Here is a 25,087-nt window from a genome sequence, read left to right as displayed (position 1 = left end):
CTTCCCACATCAAGCAGGTGTTCACCTGCACATCTGCCTATGTGGTATACTGCATCCACTGTACCCGTTGTGGCTTTCTCTACAAATCGGGGAAACCCAGCGGAGGCTTGGGGACGGCTTTGCAGAACACCTCCGCTCAGTTCGCAATAAACAACTGCACCTCCCAGTCGCGAACCATTTCCACTCCCCCTCCCATTCTTTAGATGACATGTCCATCCTGGGCCTCCTGCAGTCCCATAATGATGCCACCCATAGTTTGCAGGAACAGCAACTCATATTCCGCTTTGGAACCCAGCAGCCCAATGGTATCAATGTGGATTTCACAAGCTTCAAAATCTCCCCTTCCCCCACTGCATCCCAAAACCAGCACAGCTCGTCCCCCCCTCCCTAATCTGTTCTTCCTCTCACCTATCCCCTCCTCCCACCTCAAGCTGCACCTCCATTTCCTACCTACTAACCTCATCCCGTCCCCTTGACCTGTCCATCCTCCCCAGACTGACCTATCCCCTCCTTATCTCCCCACCTATACTCTCCTCTCTACCTATCTTCTTCTGTATCCATCTACAGTCCACCTCCCCCCTCTCCCCATCCCCCTTTTCTGATGAAGGGTCTCGGCCTGAAACGTCAGCTTTGGTGCTCCTCAGATGCTGCTTGGCCCGCTTTGTTCATCCAGCCCCACACTTTGTTATCTCATTCTCCAGCATCTGCAGTTCCCATTACCTCTGATCTTATACATGTGTTCCCTTCTTCACAATCATGGGGTGACAGCATTTACTTATTTCACTTATGGATTCTTTCGCCGGATTTGGATGTCGCTGGCCAGACCTGCCTTTATTGCCTTTCCTTAGCTGAGGCCTTTTCAATCGGGTGTTTTGTAGGTGCTATTGAAGGGGCTTTGGCGAGCTGCTGCAGTGTATTTTGTGCATCAATGGTGGATTTAGTGTATGTTAAAGTCGATGGATGGGGTGCCAATCATGCAGGCTGTTTCGCTCTGAACAGCATTGAGTTTCTTGAGTGTTGTTGGAGCTGTGTAAACATTTAGGCAAGTTGAGGGGTCTGCATCATGTTCTCGTCTTGCACTTTGCAGGTGGTGAACGTGAGTTAGGGAGCCGGGAGGGGAGTTCTTGATGCAGAATTCTCTGCTTCTGACTTGCTCTTGTAGCCACAGCATTTCTATGTCTAGACTAGCTCAGTTTCTGGTCACTGGTAACTCTCAGGATATTGATCAGTAGATTCAGCAGTGGTAATGCCATTGAATGTCAAAGTGAGATGGTCAAATTCTCTTCTGTTGGAGATGATCATGACCTGACAATTGTATTGTGCAAGGGTTTGTCATTTCTACCAGGTTTTGAAGTCTTTTCAGGGTACTTCCAGCTTAAAGCCTCGTCCTGTTTGATGTCAACTTTTTGGGAGATCTCATAGCTGGATTCATTTGGACAGCAGATGCAGGAGCTACAGATGGCCCTGATCCCTGTTCTGTTATAATGTCAGCAAGAGTCTGCTCAACAACAGCACATGGTAATGACACTTGTAAGTGTCCTAGACAAATGCTGATCAAAAAGAAAATCAGTGTTGCAACTCAGGTAATAGGTTACATCTTAACAAAACAAAAATAGGAGTCAGATCACTTGCTGAGCAGTATAGATGTTCTGGAAGTGTTCCAGGGCCAATTTAATGCCTTTAATTCCAACTGACTGAGGAGCTATGTGAGCTGTTCCATTATCCACTTGCGTGGGTACACTATCTATTAGGGAAAGTTGGTTATCACACTGAATTGTACTGGACGCCAGTGAAGAAGGATCTTTGGAATCCAGTGTCCTCAAGGGATTATGATGAAATGTCCAAAGGTGAGATTTCTTGAGATTACAGTGCCTATTTATTTTGATGTGTTTAGTTTGAGAAACAAAATCCAGATGTTCCTTGTTGGTATATTTCATGAACTCCATGCAATTTTGAGAAGTTTCGGAAATAGCCTTTTGTGCAACAATCAGGAACAGCATTAATTGCAAAGAGAGTATACAATGTATTTAAGTCTCTGACAAATGCTAATGCAGGTTTCATGATCCAATTGCAAGGTCAGTTAACAAGGTGTTGAGCTGGATGTACACAGCAGGCCAAGCAGCATCAGAGGAGCAGGAAAGCTGACATTTCGACCTAGACCCATCTTCAGAAATGGGAGAAGGGAAGGAGGTTCTGAAATAAATAGGGAAAGAATCAGCCCAGCTTGTCCCCGCCTCCCTAACCTGTACTTCCTCCGTGGACTGACCTATCCCCTCCCTAACTGCCCATCTACATTCAGCTTTACTGGCTCCATCCCCGCCCCTTTGACCTGTTTGTCTCCTCTCCACCTATCTTGTTCTCTATCCATCTTCCATCCGCCTCCCCCCCACCTCCCTATTTATTTCAGAACTCTCTTCCCCTCCCTTATTTCTGAAGGGTCTAGGCCCGAAACGTCAGCTTTCCTGCTCCTATGATGCTGCTTGGCCTGCTGTGTTCATCCAGCTGTTCACCTTGTAATCTCAGATTCTCCAGCATCGGCAGTTCCTACTATCTCTCCAGGTTAGTTTGTTTTGGTATGTTCAATATATTTCAAGGGTCTGTGGATAGAAGCACAGTGCACAGTCCAATGAGACTGCGCTAGCTCTCACTTAGTATGTACTTTTCAAGTTCTTTCCTCTAATTTGGTTTTGCCTTCTTTAGTTGTTCTTTTCTTGGCTACCTTCAGAACACAGGATTAGTTATTGATCTAACCATTCAGCCACACAACATGACAGTTCTTTTGTTTGTTGGCTTGGCTTGAGGAATTAGGATATGACAGATTACAACACACTACGGATGGTGTTGACATATTAATCTCTGAGGAAATCCAAGAAAGAAACACAAAACTGTAGACAGGATGGATAAGTTAACATTCTAATGTCTCATTCAATTAGGCTATTCTTATCACTAGTTTGGAAATGTCAGGCTGCATTCTCCTCTAATTTGTAGCGCTGCCATGAGGCAAGATTTTTGTCTCCCATGATTCTCACCCAATTTCCTGTTTCAGAGGTCACTGCACTTACACAACATGCTCCCATAAGGGAACTGGAAGACATGGGGACAGCTGTAACATTTTAAGCAAATGAAGTCAAATTGAAAGTGATCAACTGACCTCTTCAGACCTCAGGAACATTTTTTAAAAAAAACAGACAAATGAAAGAACAGCCTGCATTTAGATAATACCACTCCTGACCTGATGATTTCCCGAATTACAGCCAATCAAATATCTTTTGAAGTGGTCACTATTATAATGCAACTAATTTTCTCACAAGGTCCTACACACAGCACGAACAAGTTGGCTGTTTCGTTCCTTTAAACAATATAACCTGCTTCTGTGATCTTGCTGGAGGATAAATATTGAATGGGAGAGTGAAATGGGATCATTTAGATCTATGCTTCCATCTAGGAAGGCAGGCATTGAAGACTGGCTTCAAATGTCTCTGCAGCACACTACATTACTAAGAGTAAAGGACACCCTCAGTACTGCACAATATGTCATCTTAGAATTTGTGCTCCAGTCCCTGGATTGGGGCTTGAACTTGCAACCTACTGCCTCAGAGGCAACACTGCCTACCTCCGAGTCAGTTAATAACTGAAAGATGAATCCTTGAGATGTTAATGTGAGTAAAGATTTCACAGAAGGACACTTTCCCTCCAAACAGGGTAATGAGGGTCTTCTACCACTGCCTCAGTGACGAGCACTTTCTCCTTTCCAGTAGTCCCTGGAGCCATGTATGACTCTGAACCCTGTTTAGCTATGACATCAGTAAGAGTCTGTTCAATAACACCTTATGGTATTAGTATTTGTAAGTGTCAATCCTGGATAAGTGAAAAGAGAAAAGATTAATGTTGTGACCCAGACGCAGGTTGCATCTTGAAAAAAGTAGGAGTCAGAACACTTGGTGGTGTATCAGAGATTGCACATATTCTCAAGAAGCGAGATTGGTGCTGGAAGAACGGGAAATTTTCAAGCTTGCCGGTCCCGAATATTGCTGGTATTTCCATGTGACAAGAAAACCTTCCTGGCTGCAGCAGTGGGATTTGAGATTGGTGTGGGTTTTCTAAAATCTATGTTGGTAAACGAATCAGTAGAGTTTGATAGGAATACTCAACTGGGGAAAATGAAATATCCTAGGTCCTGTGGTTTGATGCATGATCTTAGTTCAAGAGGTCACATGGATCAGGGCCTCTCTGAAACAAGGTCCCCCACATCCCCATGGTGCTCCAACAGTGAATGGTGACCACGCAATGAAGGCAAATGGCCATACCTAAATTGAGCAAGGAGATCTACAATCTCTTTTGAGTGTGATCACACATTCCTACTTGCAATTTCCCTTGATCATGGACTACACCCAAACAATTCCAAGCCATGGCACTGAACCAAACAAAGAGACAGTTTTAGGAGCCATTTAATTTGAATGAAAATGAATTGCTGAGGACATATACCATGGTGAGTGCATAACACCCCTTTTAATGGCCTGCACAGCCACATTCCCATTTCAATGGTTTACGTACAAGCACCGACAAACTGGGAGGTAGTAAGAATGGCCAAAGCTGAAGTCAGACAACACAGTGTGGAGCTGGATGAACACAGCAGGCCAGGCAGCATCAGATGAGAAGGAAAGTTGACGTTTCCTGGCCCGTTGTGCTCCTCCAGCTCGACACTGTTATCAGTTATAAACCGGGCTGTTTTACCTCAAATTTGCATTGAAATCCCAATCAACATGTAATCCTAATTTAACTACATCTGCCAATGTGGTATACTGCATCCACTGTACCCGGTGCGGCTTCCTCTACATTGGGGAAACCAAGCGGAGGCTTGGGGACCGCTTTGCAGAACACCTCCGCTCAGTCTGCAACAAACAACTGCACCTCCCAGTCGCAAACCATTTCCACTCCCCCTCCCATTCTCTAGATGACATGTCCATCATGGGCCTCCTGCAGTGCCACAATGATGCCACCCGAAGGTTGCAGGAACAGCAACTCATATTCCGCCTGGGAACCCTGCAGCCATATGGTATCAATGTGGACTTCACCAGTTTCAAAATCTCCCCTTCTCCTACTGCATCCCTAAACCAGCCCAGTTCGTCCCCTCCCCCCACTGCACCACACAACCAGCCCAGCTCTTCCCCCCCACCCACTGCATCCCAAAACCAGTCCAACCTGTCTCTGCCTCCCTAACCGGTTCTTCCTCTCACCCATCCCTTCCTCCCACCCCAAGCCGCACCCCCAGCTACCTACTAACCTCATCCCACCTCCTTGACCTGTCCGTCTTCCCTGGACTGACCTATCCCCTCCCTACTTCCCCACCTACACTCTCTCCACCTATCTTCTTTACTCTCCATCTTCGGTCCGCCTCCCCCTCTCTCCCTATTTATTCCAGTTCCCTCCCCCCATCCCCCTCTCTGATGAAGGGTCTAGGCCCGAAACGTCAGCTTTTGTGCTCCTGAGATGCTGCTTGGCCTGCTGTGTTCATCCAGCCTCACATTTTATTATCTTGGAATTCTCCAGCATCTGCAGTTCCCATTATCTCTTAACTACAGTATGGGATTGCTGGGCAAATGCACTTGTAGTCATCAGCATTTAACAGCAATTAATCTGTTAATTCTTGTGATCTGATTCACGATTTGAGTGTTGAGTTGACAATAGGCTGGAGGTGAATATCCAGTATGTGCGCATCTTTTTGGAATCTAGCTCATGGGAAGACTCATGTTATCTGCATTTCTATTGGAACCAATGGGGCTCTTTGCACATCGATTCTTTTCTGTGGTGTAAAATGATCCTACTTTGATTTCGATTGAAGTGCACTTCTTATGCACACTAGCATCAAATGAAATATACTTTGCACTCTGTATGCTGAATAATAATATAAATAATGCATTTGGAAAAACAGGTTAGTCTGGTCTATAGGCATATTTTATTGAGTCACAAATTTGTTTAGGCCCTTCTTAAATGCAAAATACTTGGCAAGCTTCAAGGGCAGGCAGCCTTGACGCTGAAGACGAGAAGCCCACCTGAAATTAGGTGCCAGACTTATTTTAATAACAGAAGTAACCTGCTGAGTCCTTAACATGTCTAGAAGAAGCTCCCTTGACCTCTAACTCTGACAGCAGACCTCAGTAAAGTAGTGCAAGGGGGTTGTGCAGAAAAGCACAGGTCAGCTTCATATGGACTGACGATGCCCTTAAATGATGCTGCGGAGCTGGCAGGGGTTCCCTCGATCTGCAAGACAGGATGGTAAAGAAAAAGCATCTCTCTCAACCATGTTTTTTCCCCGAGACCTCTGGTGGACCCTTTCCTGAACAGGAACAGCTAGTTGCAGAATGCACACGACCAAGAGTCTCTGGAACCAGGCTCAAGGCATTTCTTAACATATTCAGTTTGCTCCAATTTTACTTTCCAGTGACCACTAGAAACATCTAAAAGCAGCAATGACCACTGCAGAGATAGCCACACCACCAGTCCAGTTTTCATTCTCAATGTTATACATTGGGTGTGCTTTATGCGTGAGACACAGGCAACATGACAACCAAATTCAATCCCACTATAGTTAGTTGATCAGTTAGGCGCATTATTGTGTGATGTAGAAAAATCCATTTGGATAGTCGCTATCACTCTCCCTTTCCCAGCCAACTGATCAAAATTGCAAACTACCTATTTATTCAATGTTTATAAGGTATCACTGGCACTCTTGCGTATTTAGTTTCACCCAGTGATGTTACAAATGAGGGCGAAATTGGAGAAGTTTACAATGCTTTCGGCACAATGTCACAACAGACTTGGGATGAGTTTGGTATATTCATCGGCAATTATAGTTCATCTATCATTTTCAGCCACAGACAGAAAGACATTGTTTATGTCGAAGTGGCGAGATTCAGAATTATATTTTCTTGAGACTGAGACTCAGGTATTTTTCAATCTCATTGTATTTTCACACATTTCTCTCCATTGGCCACACCACTCAAAGGCTGGGAAAAATTCTGTTTTTATCTCTTATTGGTTTACTGATAATTTGGAAGCTGCCCACAAGGATGATTCATACACATTAAAGAAAGAATCTGTACTCATATGATGACTTTTGTATCCTTGGAATGCTCCAACATACTACTGAAGTGCTGCCATTGTTGAAACTAACTGAACTTGGAAACGTGTGCACACTAAGTCCCATGAGAAAAGGAATAATTGATCAAATTTTCTGCTCAGACAGCATCAATTGAAAGAAACCTGTTGGTAAGGACCCAAAGTAGAACCTCTCTGTTCTTAGAGTATTTGTTATGAAATCTTTTACTTAAATCTGAGGCCGGGCGGGGGGGGGTGCTGCGTGGAATGGCTTCACTAAAGGATGGCATCCCGACAGTGCAGCTTTCATTCAGTCCTGATGGTAGATATCAGTCTAAATAATGCGTTCGCTTGCTTGCCGTGGGGTTGAGCCCTCAGTTCTCTAACTTTCAAACCAAGGCTGACACCAGAGACAAGAAACGCTCAGCAGCACAGCTTATATTTAAGGTAAGTGACTTGGCATGCTGTAATTTTCTTCAACAAACTCTGCAAAGCTTGACACTTCCGGTTGCAGCATACATTGCTATTCAAAAAAAAAATGTCGCATGAGAAGTTCTCAAATGTGCTAAAATAGGATTATGGATGATAGCAACTCATTTACTCTTATAACTCAATGATTATCCAGTTGTAGGTTTTCACAGCCACAGGATGTTCTAAGCACTTTACCGCCAATGAGCTAGCAGTGGAGTTCAGATATTGTTGTAATACAAGGCATAAGTTACACATGACAAGCTCCCACCAACAGCAATATGACAATCTGCTTTCTGTACTGTTGATTAAGGGATAAATGTGTCTCTGGTCAGGCCAGTGATAACTACCCTGCTCCTCTTCCAAAATAATGCCATGGAATCTTTTACATTCACCTGGGACATCAGGGCAGTCTGCAGTTTAATATCTCATCTGAAATACTAAATTCATTCAATGGCAAGTCCTTACTCCAAACCACACATGTGAACATCCCTAGCACACTCCAGTTAGAGGTCTGGCCAATTTTATTATATTCAGTTCTGTAACTTGCGCAATCAACCACAATACAGGCCAAAGCTCTTGGCCAATTTAAACTCATGTAACAAAATAGTCTCCATAGGAGATGCATGTCTTCAATAGATTCTTTGTTTACATTTTCTCAGAGTGGAAGAACCGATGTCAGAACATGCAAAATTAATGTTTGCAAGCTTCATTGTATTAAAATTTTATTGTTCTGCTCTGGGAGCGGTGCTCCCAGACCTTTAATAATTGCCAGTGCAGCAGTAAAAACAGCTGGACAGGAGTTACGGTACAGCATATGAACAGTGCAGAGAGAATTTAAGAAAATTGTAAATCCAGAAAGTTAAGACATTGAGTTTAATGACTTCTCTTAACTTCCTGCAACTACTTTGCATAATCCTTTCACTTGTTTGAATGTGGAGCCACATTTTAGCAGCCCAGCATGCATTGTTACACAGCTCTTTAAGTTAACAACCACATCTCCCAAAATTCAAAGATGACAATTAAAATGTTGACAAGAAGATAAGTAGCTTCCGTGGTTCACAGCATGCAAGTGATTTCAGAAAAAGTGTGACTGGAATTAAGGTTCCAGCTTCACTGATTTATACTGAGAGACAGAGGGGTAGGGGTCACTTGTGCAATGATCTTTTATATCATTGGAAACAAAGAATAGTCACTCAGTTATGGAATCTGCCATGAACCATTATTATGAGGTTAATCACAAAAGAGAAAGTAATTATATGTGCTTTTTAATTGAAAGAAATGTGCTCACTAGCCTTATCAGCTGTTTTATTTCTCGCACATTGTGCAAACTGTCACCTCCTTCACTCCAGGAGGAACGTTAGATGCTACTACTGGATTCTTTTGTAGCTGGGAATGGGATTTGCAATACCGGTTATTTCATTACATTTGTTCACAAGTTAACTCATCTCAGTGGTGAACGGCTTTCCTTGAAGTGCCCCAGTGCTGAATGGAGATGGACAACTTATACCAGCAGTTATAATTCCCTCTCGAAGCCTGTTACTTGGAGTCACTGAAGGCTCGCTTCAAAACTGTGAGAAGTTGCAACGGAGATCACAGTCATAGACCCTTCAGTCCAACACATCCATACTGAATGGATATCCTAAATTAATCCAGTCCTGTTTGCCAGCATTTAGTCCACATCCCTCTAAACCATTCTTATTTATAGACCCATCCAGATGCCTTTTAAATGTTGTAATTGTACCAACCTCCATCACTTCTCCTGCCAGCTCATTCCATACATGCACTACCCTCTGCATGAAAAAGTTGCCCCTTAAGTCCCTTTTAAATCTTTCCCCTCTCACCTTGTACCTACACCCTATGGAGATGGTGAATCTTCCTGTTTTTGGTTCTGAATTCCTGGCAGGAACTATCAGAATATTTCAAGGTCAAAATATATGGATAAACACAGAAGAGTTGAATTGAAACTAATGTATTTTAACATAGGAATAGATATTTTCATTACAAAATGTGGCTCCCAATTGAAACATTTCATTCAACACATGGGAATATGTTACGCAAAACATACTTGTGTCTGTGACATCAGAGATTCTCGAGAATTAATTACCTTTCCTGACAAGAGCATTTCATTTCATTTCTTATGCATGTTACGTTGGGAGCTCAGCTTTCCACCAGCTCTCTAAGTTTAGTTTTGCCTGTTTTTCTTCCACTGAGCCAATCTCTGGCCCTTTAATATTTAAAAAAAACTGCAGCTGGTGGCAACAAGCATCACGTCTTCCGACCAGCTGCAGTTAGGAACTTAAACTTGCCAACGTCTTTTATTCTGTTGGAAGAACTGGCCTACTTTTCCATCGGGGTCGGAGGGGGAGGTGGGGGAATGGTGTTAAAATATCCCGTTTGGCTTTTCTCCAGTACCTGAAGGAGAACACTGTCAGTGAAGGTTAAGCAACTCAAGACTGGAAATGGCTGCTTTGAATCGCTCCACAAAAGCTTTCCTTAAAAATGAAAATTGCACGAGGATTTCATTACATGGAACAACTCCAGTCTGCGAACAGTGCTAGTCTAAGAGAAGTGTGCCAAAATTCACAATACTCTTTCAGTTTCATAGGAAAAAGTACCCACTGAAAACTAAATCCTGTATCTAGTTAAAACATGACTTCTGGAGTCTTCTATTCACGTGAGCTTCAGAGTATTAACAATCCACAGTGACCGTCCATCATGCCTGCTACAATAACCTAAATATGGTGGATGCTGGAGATCTGAAATTAAAACAGGAAGGGCTGGGGAAAAATAGCAGATTGGCCGCATCTTTGGAACGAGAACCTGAGCCGATGTTTCATGTCCAATATGACTCTTCTCCAGAAACTGAGAAAAATCCCTGAGAAGAATAACTCCAGGAATCCTAAGAAGAATCATGGGGCTTGAGACATTAGCTCTGTATCTCTCTCTCTCTCTCAAACGTAGCCAAACCGAAGTCTGTCTCTACTTACAGAATACCTTTTAAAGGTACGAAATATCCCAAGCATTCAAAGGACCATTATAAAACAAAGTATGGCAACAAACAACAAAGGGGAAATTAGGTCAAACAATCAAAAGCTGGGTGAAGGAGAATATCTTAAAGGAGGAAAGTGAGGTAGAGCGGTGGAGCACTGTCAGAAGGGAATTCCAGAACTTGGGACCTGGAAAAATTGAAGATAGGATCTGACCACAAATGGCAGAACAATTATGATTAGGAGTGTGCAAGATGACAGAGATAGAGGTGTACGGTTATGTCAGAGGACAGAAAGTTGTCTGAAACAATGCACTGCAAGATGTCCTATAATACAATGTCTGCCAGAGAAGGTTAATTAATTAGGTAATTAATTAAGAGGTTTGTACCTACAACAGAAAACTGAACATAGCGGGTAAGCAATTCAGTAAATGAAACAAATAACATATCCTTTTGCTAAACTCCACTGTAAATGAGACTATTCTGATATTTTAAGCAGAAGTTGATTACCTTAGAGCATAGAACATTACAGCACAGTACAGGCCCTTCGGCTCTCGATGTTGTGCCGACCTGTCATACCGATCTCAAGCCCATCTAACCTACACTATTCCATGTACGTCCATGTCCTTCAGAGTTCTGATGGAGAGTCACCTAGACTCAATGTTAGCTTGCTTTCTCTCCACGGATGTTGTCTGACTTGCTGTGATCTCCAGCATGTTTTGTCTTCAAAATAAATTCCAACATCTGCAGTAATTTGCTTCTACTTGGTTGTACTCTTATTATCTATCAGTAATCAATTAAGAATACAGGGGTTGAATGCTGCTACACTTTCCACCCTACTCGAAAAATCTATACTCTTCTCATTGCGTTATACCCATCATACAGAACAGAAGTAGAATCTGTGGACCAGCCAGTCCCTACTGAACCTAATCCCAAACTAAACTAGTTGCACGAGTCTGCTCCTGGCCTATATCCCTTCAAACCCTTCCTATTCATGTACTTATCCAAATGTCTTTTAAACATTGTAATTGTACCCACGTTCACCACTTCCTCAAAGTTCACTTCACACACAAGCCACCCTCTGTTAAAAAAAAATGTCCCTCATGATTTTTTAAAATCTCTTTGCTCTCACCTTAAACATGTGCCCCAAACCTTTAAATCCCCCATCCTAGTGAAAAGACAACTACCATCAACGCTATCTATATCCCTCAATACTTTCTAAACTTCCCAGGTTGCCTCTCAAACTCCTATGCTCCAGTGAAAGAAGTCCTAGTCCATCCAGCCTTTGACAAAGTCTGACTGCTTAACATAACATATCATACCCATCTCTCGTCCAACTTTCAGACCTATGATTAAAGCTTAAAGCCATTTGACAAGAGTGCGGCCTAAGCACAAAACTCTAAGGTTAGTTACAGCATTATATCAATTAATGAAGATAACTATGTTAGGGATGTGGAATTACAACCATTACTCGCAAATCTACTTACCCTTCTATCAGTCTAAGTCTCACGCAGCATCAATAATATAATTTCACACTTTTTTTTCCAAAATAACAAAATATTTTACACAATGACAGAGCCAGGCTGAAGGAGGAAGGAAATTCAAGCACTGTCTTTTGTTCAGTAATGTTTATTAATTTTACAACTTTTAAATCTATTTTATAACAAAATAACAATTATGGTCAGTAGTTTCTGAAGAAAAAAAGCACTGTTCAATTAAAGTGTATATTAAATTCCTTCTGTACTCAAAAACATAAAAATGGTAATTCCTAGTTGTATTCTCCCAAATGCAACATAAATGGTTATGTGTCTGACAATTCCTAATCTTTAACCAAATGTTTCAAAGACTCTGCTTTATATTTCTTCATCCATAAGATGTTGGAGTCACTGGCAAGGCTAGTTTTTATACCCATCCATAATTGTCCCTGAGATAACAGCACTGAACTACTGCCTTGAACCCCTAGTGGTCAATTAGGGAATGCACTCCCAAAAGCGTCCCAAAAAGTAGACTTCCAGGATTTCCGGCCCAGGGTTGGTGAAGAAATGGTCACATTCCAAGTCAGGATGGTGCATACCTTGGAGGAAATACAATGTGGGAAAGTGGGTGGCTATGCTCTTTGGTAGGAAGAATAGAGGTGTAGACTATTTCAAAATGGGGAAGTCTTTGGAAATCTGAAGCGCAAATGATTTAGCAGTCCCTATTCAGGATTCTCTTAAGGTCAACATGCAGTTTCAGTTGACAGTTAGGAAGGCAAATACAATGCTGGTTTTCAATTCAAGATGCCAAAATACAACAGCAGGGATGTTTTGCTGAGGCTGTACTAGGCTATAGTCAGAATGCATTTGGATAATTGTGAGCAGTTTTGGGCCCTGTATCTGAGGAAGAATGTGCTAGCATTAGAGAGAGTCCAAAGGAGGTTCAGAAGAATTATCCCAAGATGAAAGGCTTGTCATAGGGGGAGCAGTTGGGGACTCTGGTTCTGCACACAATAGAATTTAGAAGGATGAGGTGGGATCTGATTGAAACTTGCAGGATACTGAAAAGCCTGGATAAAATGGATATGGAGAAGCTGAATGTAGGAGGGACTAGGACTCCAGGGCACAGCCTCCGAGTGAAGGGATGACCCTTTAAAACTGAGATGAGGGGGAATTTCTTTGGCTAGAGGGTGGTGAATTTGTGGAGCTCATTGTCACAGAAGGCTAGAGTGGTGAAGTCATGGAGTGTATTTAAAACAGAGATAGATAGGTACTAAGCGGAAAAAAGGAACTACAGATGCTTGATGTCAGAAACAGAAACAAAAATTGTTGTACAAATTCAGCAGGTCTGGCAGGTGTGGAGAGAGGAGCAGTGTTAACATTTCAGGTCGTGACCCTTCTTCAGAACTGTATTTGAAATGTAATGTCTGCATTCTCCCCACAAATGCTGCCAGACCTGCTGACTTTTTACAGCAATTTTTGTTTTTGTTACAGATAGACGTTTTTGATTAGTAAGTAAGTCAATAGTTGAGGAGATGGCATGAGAATGAGGTTGAGAAACACATGAGCCATGAGTGAATGGCAGAGCAGACTCGATGAGCCAAATCACCTAATTCTGCTCCCATTTCTTATTGTCTTGCAGTCTTATGGAAATTTATATATGGTTAACAAGGCTGTTTCCCTTGTCATCTTATGTCCTTGCTTACTGATTTACCATCCTATACCAATGCGACATTCTAAAGATTTTGAGTTCCGATGAATTCAGAAAGAATGAATAATCTTCAGGAATAGAATTCAAGTCAAGAATACTTCAAGTGGGAGTCATGATGCCCATATCTATCTGCCAGATGTGATGAGTTCTATTACAAGGTCACTGCTCATCCTATTCCCCAAGTTAAAACTCTTTCCTCATATAATGCATTCCTTACGCTTTGTTGAAAATGTCTGCCACTTAGTTCAAGCGTTAGATATTTTGATTTAAATAGTTCGATGCTTTTATATCCAAAAATATTCTGTTAATTCTTCTAGACTAACGTTCTGAAAAAATACATCCTGACACAGCAATCTGAAGTCGACAGCCAGATCCTTCGGACAACCACCCAGCCCCGCAATCTATCACCTCCACCTTTCCCTGTCCTCGCCATCTCACCAAACTCCTCTTGAAGTGGTAGCCTGAAATTGAAATCCATGTCATTGATGATTTGCAGAGGGTGCCTGTAACGTGGATGTTTGATTCAGAGGTCTGAAGCCCAATGCCACATACTCACTCCAAAATTTTAATTCACAACAGTGGGGCAGTACTATTCAATTACATGCCAGTTATTCCTCTCCAAGTTTAATATGTTTTCCTGAAGGAAATAGGACGTGGCTGCTCGTGGACCTAAAATTCAGTTAATTAATATAAAATTTGAAATTGAAGCTAGTGTTAGTGATGGAGCCATGAAACTATCATAGATTGCTGTTAAAACAAAACTGATTTCACTAATGTCCTGCAAGGAAACAAATCTGTTTTCCTGACCTGACATGGTGTACATGTGACTCTTAACTGCCCTCTGAAGTGGCCGAGCAACCCATGCAATTATACCCAACCACTGCAAAAAAGTCAAAACAGTATGAAACTGGATGGACCACTTGACATCAACTTCGGCTCCAGAAACAACAACAGCCTTGTCCATTCCGCAAAGACCACTTACAAATGTCTGAAAAATCTGAAAACATCTTCAGTTAGAAATACTGAGTACAAAATCCATCGTAGTCTCCTCCTGAGATCCACAATGTCACAGACGCCCATTGTGAGCCAGTTCAATTACTTCAGGTCAAGAAACCGTTAAAGACACTGACTATTCAAAGAACATAGCCCCAACATTCAGTACTGAAGACTTGAGCTCCAGTAAAGTGATGGAAGGTTTCAGTGACAGCGCTTACCCAGTAAGAATTCACTCACAGACACTCAGCTTGGGTTCCACCAGGACCATTCTGCCCCTGACTTCACTACAACCTTGCTCCAATCATGGACAAAATAGCTGATCTCCGGCAGTGTAGTATCAATATTTGCCACTGGCACTGAGACAGGATTTAACTGAGCATGGCACCAAAAAGTCGTCAATGGAAGTCAGGAGGAAACCTCTCTACTCACTGGAGTCATACTCAGCATTAATTAACATGGCTGTTTTTGTTAGGCCAATTATATCAGTCCCAGAATCACTGCAGTAGTTCTTCAGGGCAGGATCCTGGGACCAATGATCTTCAGCTGATTCATCAACTCACTGTCCATCATCAGATCAGAAGTGAGGATGTTTGCTAATGACTGCACAGCGTTTATCTCTATTTGCTAATTCTCCAATACCGAAGCAATCTATGTCCATATGCAACAAGAACTGACAACAAAAACTCCCTGTTATGAGGAAGGGTCACCGGACCTGAAACATTAACTCTGAATTTTTCTTCACAGATGCTGCCAGACCTGCTGAGCTTTTCCAGTAACTTCTGTTTTTGTTCCTGATTTACAACATCCACAGTTCTTTTTATTAAGAATTGACAATTGGGCTAACAAGTAGCAGTGACATTTGCACTATGCTAGGTAATGGCTATCTATAACAAGAGAATTTAATCATCACCCCTTGATATCAAGTGGCACTATCATCAGTGAATCCCCCACTATCAATATCCTGGAGGTTATTATTGATCAGGAACTGAACTGGGCCAGCTACCCTATAAATACTGTGGCTACAAGAGCAGGTCAGAGGTTGAGAATTCTGAATTGAACTCGTCACCTTCTGAGTCCCAAGGCTTGATCAACATTTACAAGGTGTAAATCCAAAGTGAAATGGAATACATTCTATTTGCCTGGATGAGTGCCACTCTAACAACACTCCAAAGATGTTCTATATACTATCTAGCAGATTACTTGACTGGCACCTCATCCACCATCCTAAACATTCATTGCCTTCATCATCAATGCACTGTGGCACCAATGTGTACCATCTACATGATGCACTGCAGCAACGTGCTAAAGATCCTGCCACAGCTCCTTTCAAGCCCATATCCTCCACCAGTTAGAAGGACAAGGGCAGCAGATACATGGAACAGCAACTACCTGCAAGTTTCCCTGTAAGCCATACACAATCCTGCCTTGGGACTGTATCACTGTTTCTGGATCAAAACTGTGGAATTCCCTTCCTAACAACACTGTCAATGATACCTACATCAAAAATTGGCTCACCAGGCAGTTTTTCAAGGTCCATTAGTAGGCAGCACCACCCACATTTCATGAAAGAACAACAAAGATAACACTCAATTTCAGCTTTCAAGAACAGACAGGAAACCATAAACACAATGAGCTGTGGGATTTTGACCAGTTCTTTTAGCAATTGATTCCAGGGGTCTATGTTCCTGGAATGGACAGGAAGCACAACTTACCAAGGCTCTGGAAAATGTTTGAAATGTCATAATTGTTAATGTGCAAAGACATATGTACATGTCAAAAATGTGCAATGAATCACATCATACCACAGTCTCTAGCAGCAAGACAACCTGTATATTATTTCAGTTCCAGATGTTACTACATCCACAGCAAATTCTTCAGTTTGTGATTTTAATGGCAATCTTAACCATTTTCAAAACAGCACAAAAAGTAGCAGATACAGTGGTTAGACAGTATCCCAAAAGGGATGCTAATTGCCAGGCTGCTGTTGAATACAAATTCCTCCTACTAACTGCTTTAACCCAATGGGCCTGAAATGTTAAGGGTTGGGAATAACTTGCTCAACGCTGAGAGTTTACATTCCAGCAGTAAATGTGAAATTAATTTGATAGCAAGAATTTTCCCCATTTGAACGTTAATGTTTAGTAAGCATCTAATGATGAGAGAATACGAAATTGTTTACATTATAATCTGCCATTGAACAGATTTATTATCTGCACACATTTCCCCCAGTTCTGGGTTCTAAACTGAAACGTGCTTGAGACACGCACTGTGTAATTTTCCAAGTGCCAGTCAATTAACCCCTAGGAACAGCTCACCATTCAAAGGGACTGCACGTACACAGGCTCCTGATGCTGGAAGGTTAATGGGAGACTCTCCAGGACACTAGAGTCCAGTAGCCCCAGTAGCTGAGATGGGTGCTTCCAATCTTAACATTAAAACATAGGAAGACAATCGGAAGTACATTTTCTTTTGTAAAATCCACAGCCAGCAGAATATGATCCCAGGCAATGGCCAGCAGCTGTGGGCCTGCCAAACACCATGGAACCAGGGAGAAGTCTGTCACATGATCCTTTTAGCCCCACCCCACCCCTACTAAACTCCCACCTCCCCCATAAAGGGTTCAGACTAACATGAGCAGTCTCTAAGTTCCAGGCAGCCTAAAAACACCTTTAATTAACTATAATTGAGCTTAAGTGGTTACAGGAAGAGCAGTTTATCTGACTGAGCTACCCTCATTCAAAATAGCTCTTGGATGGGAATGTGGCAGAAAGCCAAAACATGGGCCACTGGCAACAAACTCTGCAGGAAAACACTTGAAATCCAAACCCTGATCAGCTACAAAATTCAGCTCAGATATCTGTCTAACCTGCTCAGATTTGCATAAAATACTAGCCAGTCAAGTAAGGCCAGAACACCTCCACCAATAAAGAAAACTGTATGTGCTCTAAGTAATAAACATCCTCTCTGTCTGGTGTTAACAATGAGCTGAGTCAGTGAAAGCCATGTTTTGTGCTTGGTTCTCAATTTGTGAACCCCCTACTTAAAGCAATAAAATAGTCACTGTGCAAATTCAAAACACATCCTCTGTAAGTGGTCCTTTCACACTGACGTTATGCCTTTACGCTTGATTGCTCGTGAAATCTACAAAGAATAGTTCAAACAAGGCATGCATTAAACAAGTTTAGAAAAGAATTGATTTAGTTTCATTCCACAAGCTATGATAGTTACATTATAACAGAATACACAACTGTAGCTGCTGATTACTGGACTTATGAATGTAATGCATATGTTAACAGTATGGCATCTACATGTTAACACAGACATCTAAGATATTAAAAGCTGCCAATATGAAGCTGACTGGTTATCAAAACACAGTCAGAAGCTGAAAAGTATTTGAGGAAGTCAGGGAAATGTTATGGAAAAATCTCCATGTCGCAAAGATTCCAAATCGATTAACTTGCCTGCAGGAAGCCATTGAAGTTCTGCAGTGATTGTAACAAAATGATTTGAAATTATAACACACCAGTGGGTTTAGTACATAATTTTGGCACTACTGGCTGATAGTAATAATTTGAACTTCCCTCAAAGTGCAACAGGAGATAGCTGTAGGATTTGTGCTCACTGATGAAACACAATGTTCACAGAACTTTTAAGAATGATTCTACTTATCCACCTCCACTGAAGGTATAGAGTGCACTGGATGACACACAGCCCCAAGGTTCAGGGTAGCCAAGGAAAAGGAGAGTGCGTAGACAATTTTGGCATAGCACTGAAAATCCAGACAAGGTAGTCCAGCGGAGCAGTTGACCGATTTCCGCTATGGAGGTAGGGAACATTCTTGATGTAAATAAAATGTGGTGCAGTATTAGAGAATGCAAAACTGCCTCAGTAATAACTTGTTTATTCCCAATCTGCTGGACACTCAGTGCATTAGGTAAAGCATCACTCAACAAAATGCTGCGCAGCCTTATTAAAAGCATTAACCGGTAATTTAAATGGTAATTTTCCCTTAACGATCCTCTGAATAGCAGTTCTTACAACAAACTTCTATTTCTTTACCAAAAATGTTTCCACACTAAACATAGCAAACTGGTTTTTCAGATCAATATCTTGGCCAACTAGAAAGCTACTGAGTAACTGGAGGAAGCATCGAAAAAATTTTCCCTCTGTTTTGCAGTAAACCAAAACTCACTCAAAGGTGGAAACAGGACACCAAGGCTTTGCACAGAGTTGGTACAGAAGGTGGCTTAGTAGTTTGATGACATTACTTGATCTGTATCTACTAGTGCGAAAAAAAATCTTTGGGTTGGGCGAACTGGAAAGGAAAGATCTTTTCATGATCGTCCAGGTCAAAAGGTATTTGGATCGTATGGTAGCATTGATGGGGACTGTTGTATCATGGAACCAACCACTAATCTGCTGCCACCAAGCCTCCTTTCCGGATATGTTCTAACCAACATAATTGAAGATGTCATGACATACCTCTGCAGCAGGTAGGACTTGAAACGTAGGTTATAAACTGGACAAACTACCATTGCCTATTCGGTGAGCTGTGGTAAAAGATAATCCATTAAATAAGTCTGAAAAGAGGCACCTGCCTTAACAGCAAGTAGTTTATTGCATGACAGCAATAAATCCAACCCAACCATCTAAGACTATCAGGAGCCTGCAAGGACACATCTGACCCCACTGGGATCTGAAGCTAGAATCCTCATTCTCTATCCAAGAATGTACAATATATCAGGTTTGCAGTTTCCAACATCACATTTTCAGAACCCATTAGTTTACACAACAAAGGTGACCATGGTTACAGAAAGCTAATTTTGGATATTAGCAGCATACATTTGTACAGAACTGTGTATGATCGAAAATACGTATTTTTTTCTGAAACACTGGTAGAGCATTTTTATACCACGATACTGAACAGTAAAAGCCAATCCACATGAATCAATGCGCAATTAAAAACATTTGGCCAGGGAAATGGAACGTTCCAAGGAAAAAAAAGACTAAAAGAATTAGATCAAAAAGAAACTGTCTGTAAGAAGAAACTGAGTACAATGAATTTCAAAGACGTGTAATTCCCCACATCCCTCCCTGAATTCAAAATAACCTCTTTGAATAAACATAGGATTTTAGCAAAACAGGAGCATTCAAAATAAATGGCTGCATCTTCTTGGACAAAGTCAGTTCAAACAAAATGAAAAGCAGCATTGGGCTGCACCCAAACATGCCTTCTGCACACTAAATGCAAATGTCAGAGACTACCGTTTTCAGAACAATGCTTTCCATTCACTGAAATAGGAAACAGTGAACTCAGGCTGGCTCACAATGTAGGCCAATCTGAAATTACTGGGGCTGGCTTTTGCTGTGAGGTTCATGTTCATCTCCCTGCAGCTCTCGTGAAAGTCTCCAAATAGGAAGTGTGAATCTACAAGTTGAAACGACTGGATAATGACAGTCATTATCAACGGACAGAGGGAAGGACAGCCGATCCTACTTTTTAAAACGTATCTTGGCAGAAGTCTGCTCTGTTTTGTTTCTCTGAACACATTTTTATAGCATCAGTAAAAGTAAGGTATAAAAAAAAACTTCTAATGACTGCATATTCCTAAGCAGATGGAAGTGAATGTGCATAAATGGTAGTCATTTGGTTTGAAACTTTAATTTTCATACTCAGGATGAATGTATGGTAATTAATTCAGCACTTCTCTCAATACAATTATATCAATGAGACTGATAGGAAATTTCTGTCTGAACAGCTTTCAGCAAAATGGATGCATGAAGAAGTGTAATCTCTGGTCTAACTTCCTAATAATGCCACCTCAGGAATCAAATTTGTTTTGTTTTCACTGAAACAAATTCTTTGATGGTGCAAAAAGTCCAGTCCCTGATTCCTGGCTCCTCCACTTCCAGAAACTAAAGAGACAGTATGAGATCAACATCATATGTTCTCAAAACCAAGTGGCTCTTCATCTTGACTGACCACTGCACAACATGAGGGCGATCAGTAATCAAAACAGTTGCAACTGAACCAGATAAGCTCTTTATGCAGATGCAAAAAGCTAATAATCAGCCACGGTTTGAGAAAGACAGCACAAAATAGCATTCGTACAGGGTATATAAGGTCAACAGATGTAATTTGTGCAGCTCCAGGGGTGTAATTTCCTGAAATGTTCTATTTTTTCACGATGGATACAGCAGGATACCATTTGTCATTGTAGTTTTCAACTGTACACAGGGAAGTATGTATTTATTAGCTGAGTCATAACTGCAAAACCACATGATTAAGAGACACTAAGTTGTGCCATGAGATGCCTGCTAATGTTACATTATCTGGTAAAGTATATTTACATCGGTAACAATCAAGCAAAAACACAGCACTATGTCAAAGCATCATTGAAGGGGGTGTGTTGATCGGTGAACTTCAAATAACTCAATCATTTCATTTTTCTGCTTGTTCTGTTCCTCACCCTTCTCATCATCTGCTGTTTACGGACAGCAAAATGCGAAGCTCTTTTTTGTATCGAGGTTTCTCCCTCAAGGGTGTGGAACGCCCTGCCTGCAACAGTAGTAGCCTCGCCAAGTTTAAGGGCATTTAAATGGTCATTGGATAAACATATGGATGATAATGGAATAGTGTAGGTTAGATGGGCTTCAGTTTGGTTTCACAGGTCAGCGCAACAGAGGGCCGAACGGCCTGTACTTCGCTGTAATGTTCTATGTTCTTGTGCTACTTGAAGCTAATCTGAATAATCCACGTATGATTAGTTAACATTGTTCCTCCCGATTAAGACTCTTAAACTGTGGAAGCATAAGACACTGTGAACTTCCAATGTAAACTGAGAACGGAAACATAAAATTGGGGATCATTTGTATTTGTGTATAGTTCAGTATCAGGAAGCTGGGGTAATTTACTTTCCTTAACTACTGCTCATGAACACTAGCAACATGGGTTAAACAGAAGGAACTGGTCAATCACAAGCTTCTGATCTTGATTTCACTGAAGACCAAATTTGAACACTTCTTTGTCCAAACTGCCAAAACCTTTTGTAAATTTTTGAAAGGAGTTTAAGTATTGGCATCATGAGCTCAGAGTTTTGACTGAGCATCAAATATTTAAAAAAATTAAAAGTGCTAGCCTTGTGGTCGTTAATATCCACTGTGTTCTTTTTAGTGCTTTTTAAATTAACTTTAGAAGAACTTGTTATTGGCCATTAGCAACCACAAGGTTGGTAAGTTATGTATCAGAAAATCTGACTCTCAATCAGAAGACTGAGCTCAAACCCAAGGACTACAGCTAATTCTTACTGCATTCTAAATTTTGATTCATGGGTCAGGTCTTGGGGGGTAAAAAAAACCCTGCTCTTAGTGCCAAGTATCTCGGCACAACCTGACTCATGGTCAGTGACTAAATTACCTTAGCAGACTTGCCTGTGAAGAGATTTCTGGAATCCCTGAAAGATGAAAAGTCTCATCAATGGGCTGCTAACCTCACAGACTAGTGAACACCCACTTGAAGGATGCCAGTGTTACATCCTGGTATTAAGTAACAACCCTCGACACAATCAGCCAATCTGGCACTGATCAAATGTTGGCTAGTGTACAAGTCATTGAGATATATGGCAAGGAAACAGACCCTTCGGTCTAGCCCATCCATGCCGACCAGATATCCTAAATTAATCTAGTCCCGTTTGCCAGCATTTGGCCCATATCCCCCTAAACCATTCCTATGCACATTCCCATCCAGATGCCTTTTAAATGTTATAACTGTACCAGCCTCCACCACTTCATCCCAAACATGCACCTTTGTGAAAAAGGTACCCATTAGATCCCTTTTAAATCTTTCCCCTCACCTTAAACCTATGCCCCCTAGGTTTGGACTCCCCCAACCCTGGGAAAAAGACCTTGTTTATTCACCCTATCCATGCCACTCATGATTTATAAACCTCTATAAAGTTCACCCTTCAGCGAATATAACCCCAGCCAATTCAACGTCTCTTCTGAAGCCTTTCAAGTTTCACAATATCCTTCCTATAGCAGGGAGACCAGAATTGCACACAGTATTCCAATAATGGCCTAACCAATGTTCTGTACAGCTGCAACACCACGTCCCAACTCCCAAATGAAGATGTTAGTTGACACCCTTGGGATTAGGCAGCAGATAGATGTGCTGGATGGGGTGGGACAGACATGTGACGACATGGGAGAATCGCATTCCGACAAGGAATGTCTGACCTCATTACAGCAAGGTGCCTCTGGTCGATCATATGTATACTTACATTGCAGAGAACAGAAATTGGCAACTTGCAAAACAATGATATTGACAGTGCAAGAAAGCTCCAGCAAGTGCACTGGGAAGCAGAAAGCCTGAGGACTGACATCACGGATCTTTCTGATCATAGTGGATGTCAGAGCCTTGACCATTCTATTTATGTACAGAAGAAAAGCATCACCATGCAATGGGTTTCTTGGTGTCACCAAGAGTTGGTAAAGTTGGAAAAGCTGTGAACCTAATAGGTCTTAGGACAATATTAAAGAGAATAGTGGCTAAACCCAAAGCTATAAACATCATATGGTTCCATCTCCAAACAACTGATGCAGGTGATGACACAGCTGTGTTCAAAAGATCCAAGAGACTACTGATGGCATCTTCAAACTCAACTTGGCTCCATCAGTGTTTTTGGATGTGCATTTTAATAAGCTGCCCAATATACTATAACCGTGCTCCCCAAAAATATCACATGCCTGACAATGAAATTTAACCACTGCCATTTGTAAAAGTGATTCTACAATGGCAAACAGATTGGATCTTTTTATGTCTTGCTTGTTAAGGGAATTTGAAAATAGAGTTGGAATAATGGGCTGGCAAAGCTGAGTTTAATGATAATGATTTATTAAAGATTTAAATACGAGGAAATGCAGATGTGATACCAAAGCAAAGTTTGCTGTGTATGAAATATTCTGCGTGGTAACTGGTAATGCTGTCTTTGCCACATTACCATAAGTGGGGAATTCACAATTATTTTCTGCATACAAGCAAAGGCTTGTAAAAATATGGAGCTGAATCATGATAAATACACAACCAGTATGTCATGCAATGCCACCCTTGGATCGGATTCAGTCAGTAAATCTTTAAACACAACTCATTCAATAATGCAGTCTGGGGAATGGCAATGGGAAAAAAAAACTTGCACTGCAGACAAAAGTGATCAGACTTCTCAAATGTGCCATTATTTCTTGCTAATATTCAGTACCAATTAAATTTTTGAAATGGGATGTGATATTTACATGCTGCATTTGGATGGAGAATTCAGATAACGAACCTCTTGTTGTCTGTTCAATGTTACTTATTCAACCAATTTGATCATCTGTTTTTGGCATTAGTTTCTCTTTGCTGCGTGACTTTCAAACTGTCGGATATCTCGGAATTTTGTAACGCAAATAGTATTTTACATTATCAGTTGTAAGTATTATTAGCTGCAAGTAGGAATGGTTAGATTAGAATTTTGCTCTTAAAAACAGCCTAAGGTTGATTGCACCTACCTGCTTGCTCTCAAAAATATTGAATGACTTGCGGAACCATATTTAGTTGAGAATGGCAGCCATTCCAGGCTTATTACAAGATTGAACTTGCTGCTCAAGTTTCAATAGATGGCGGGACAACAGTCAACAGTCTCACTGTTTGGCAATATACTGTGTTCAGCGTTGTGGTAATGGAATATGGATCCGGCCATGAAGTTCCTGCTGTGGGAAAATCAGTGAGATCAATAACAGGGTTTCGCCTGTGCATCTCTCACTGACTGTTAAGTGAGAAACAAAACATATGGAAGGAAGTCACAGGGTAACTCTGGGGCTATACATTATGTCAGGAGGATTGCAAGTGTGATGGAAGCGAGCTGCTCGCTACCACCGGACGTTAGCTCCAAATGGATGGACTTCCAGAAAGTTTGCCCTGCAGGAGTGAAATAACAGATTCCCTCCCCGTTGGCAGACAATCAATTAAATTGGTCTGGTGTTTAAAGAACCCTTTGCAAAAGTAGTCTTTGCACTCTGGCCATCCTACCATAATCCAGTACTTTAGATATTTTTAAGCATTCTATTCAGAGATGTGTTACATGACTCTGGACCAGGTGGGACTTAAACTTGGACCTTGCTGGTACGCAGGTAGAGATTAAGAGACTGTCTCTCTGTTCCCCATCCAATTAAGGATAGGGAAATTAGTGCTCAAAGCAGAAGTAGAGGACATTAAGGGCAACTCCAAAAGGAGGTAAGCCACCCCAACTGTGAGACCATAGAGGGTACTGCAGTGGGCCAGACTGGATGAGCAGTATAAAGGCAATGCAGCTACCA

At 41.5% G+C, this 25,087-nt stretch overlaps 1 protein-coding gene and 1 long non-coding RNA gene across 4 annotated transcripts in view; one reads left to right on the top strand and one right to left on the bottom strand.

The window, feature by feature from the left end:
- The window catches only part of LOC125466203 (neurabin-2-like), a 211,184-nt gene that overhangs the window by 109,997 nt on the left and 76,100 nt on the right, over window positions 1-25,087 (bottom strand). The gene's annotated exons all lie outside the window — the stretch shown is intronic.
- The window catches only part of LOC125466205 (uncharacterized), a 49,041-nt gene that overhangs the window by 10,076 nt on the left and 13,878 nt on the right, over window positions 1-25,087 (top strand). The gene's annotated exons all lie outside the window — the stretch shown is intronic.

This window comes from Stegostoma tigrinum, chromosome 31, assembly GCF_030684315.1.
Source record: "Stegostoma tigrinum isolate sSteTig4 chromosome 31, sSteTig4.hap1, whole genome shotgun sequence".
In the NCBI taxonomy this organism is placed as follows: domain Eukaryota; kingdom Metazoa; phylum Chordata; class Chondrichthyes; order Orectolobiformes; family Stegostomatidae; genus Stegostoma; species Stegostoma tigrinum.
This window is presented reverse-complemented; position numbering and strand designations above follow the sequence as displayed.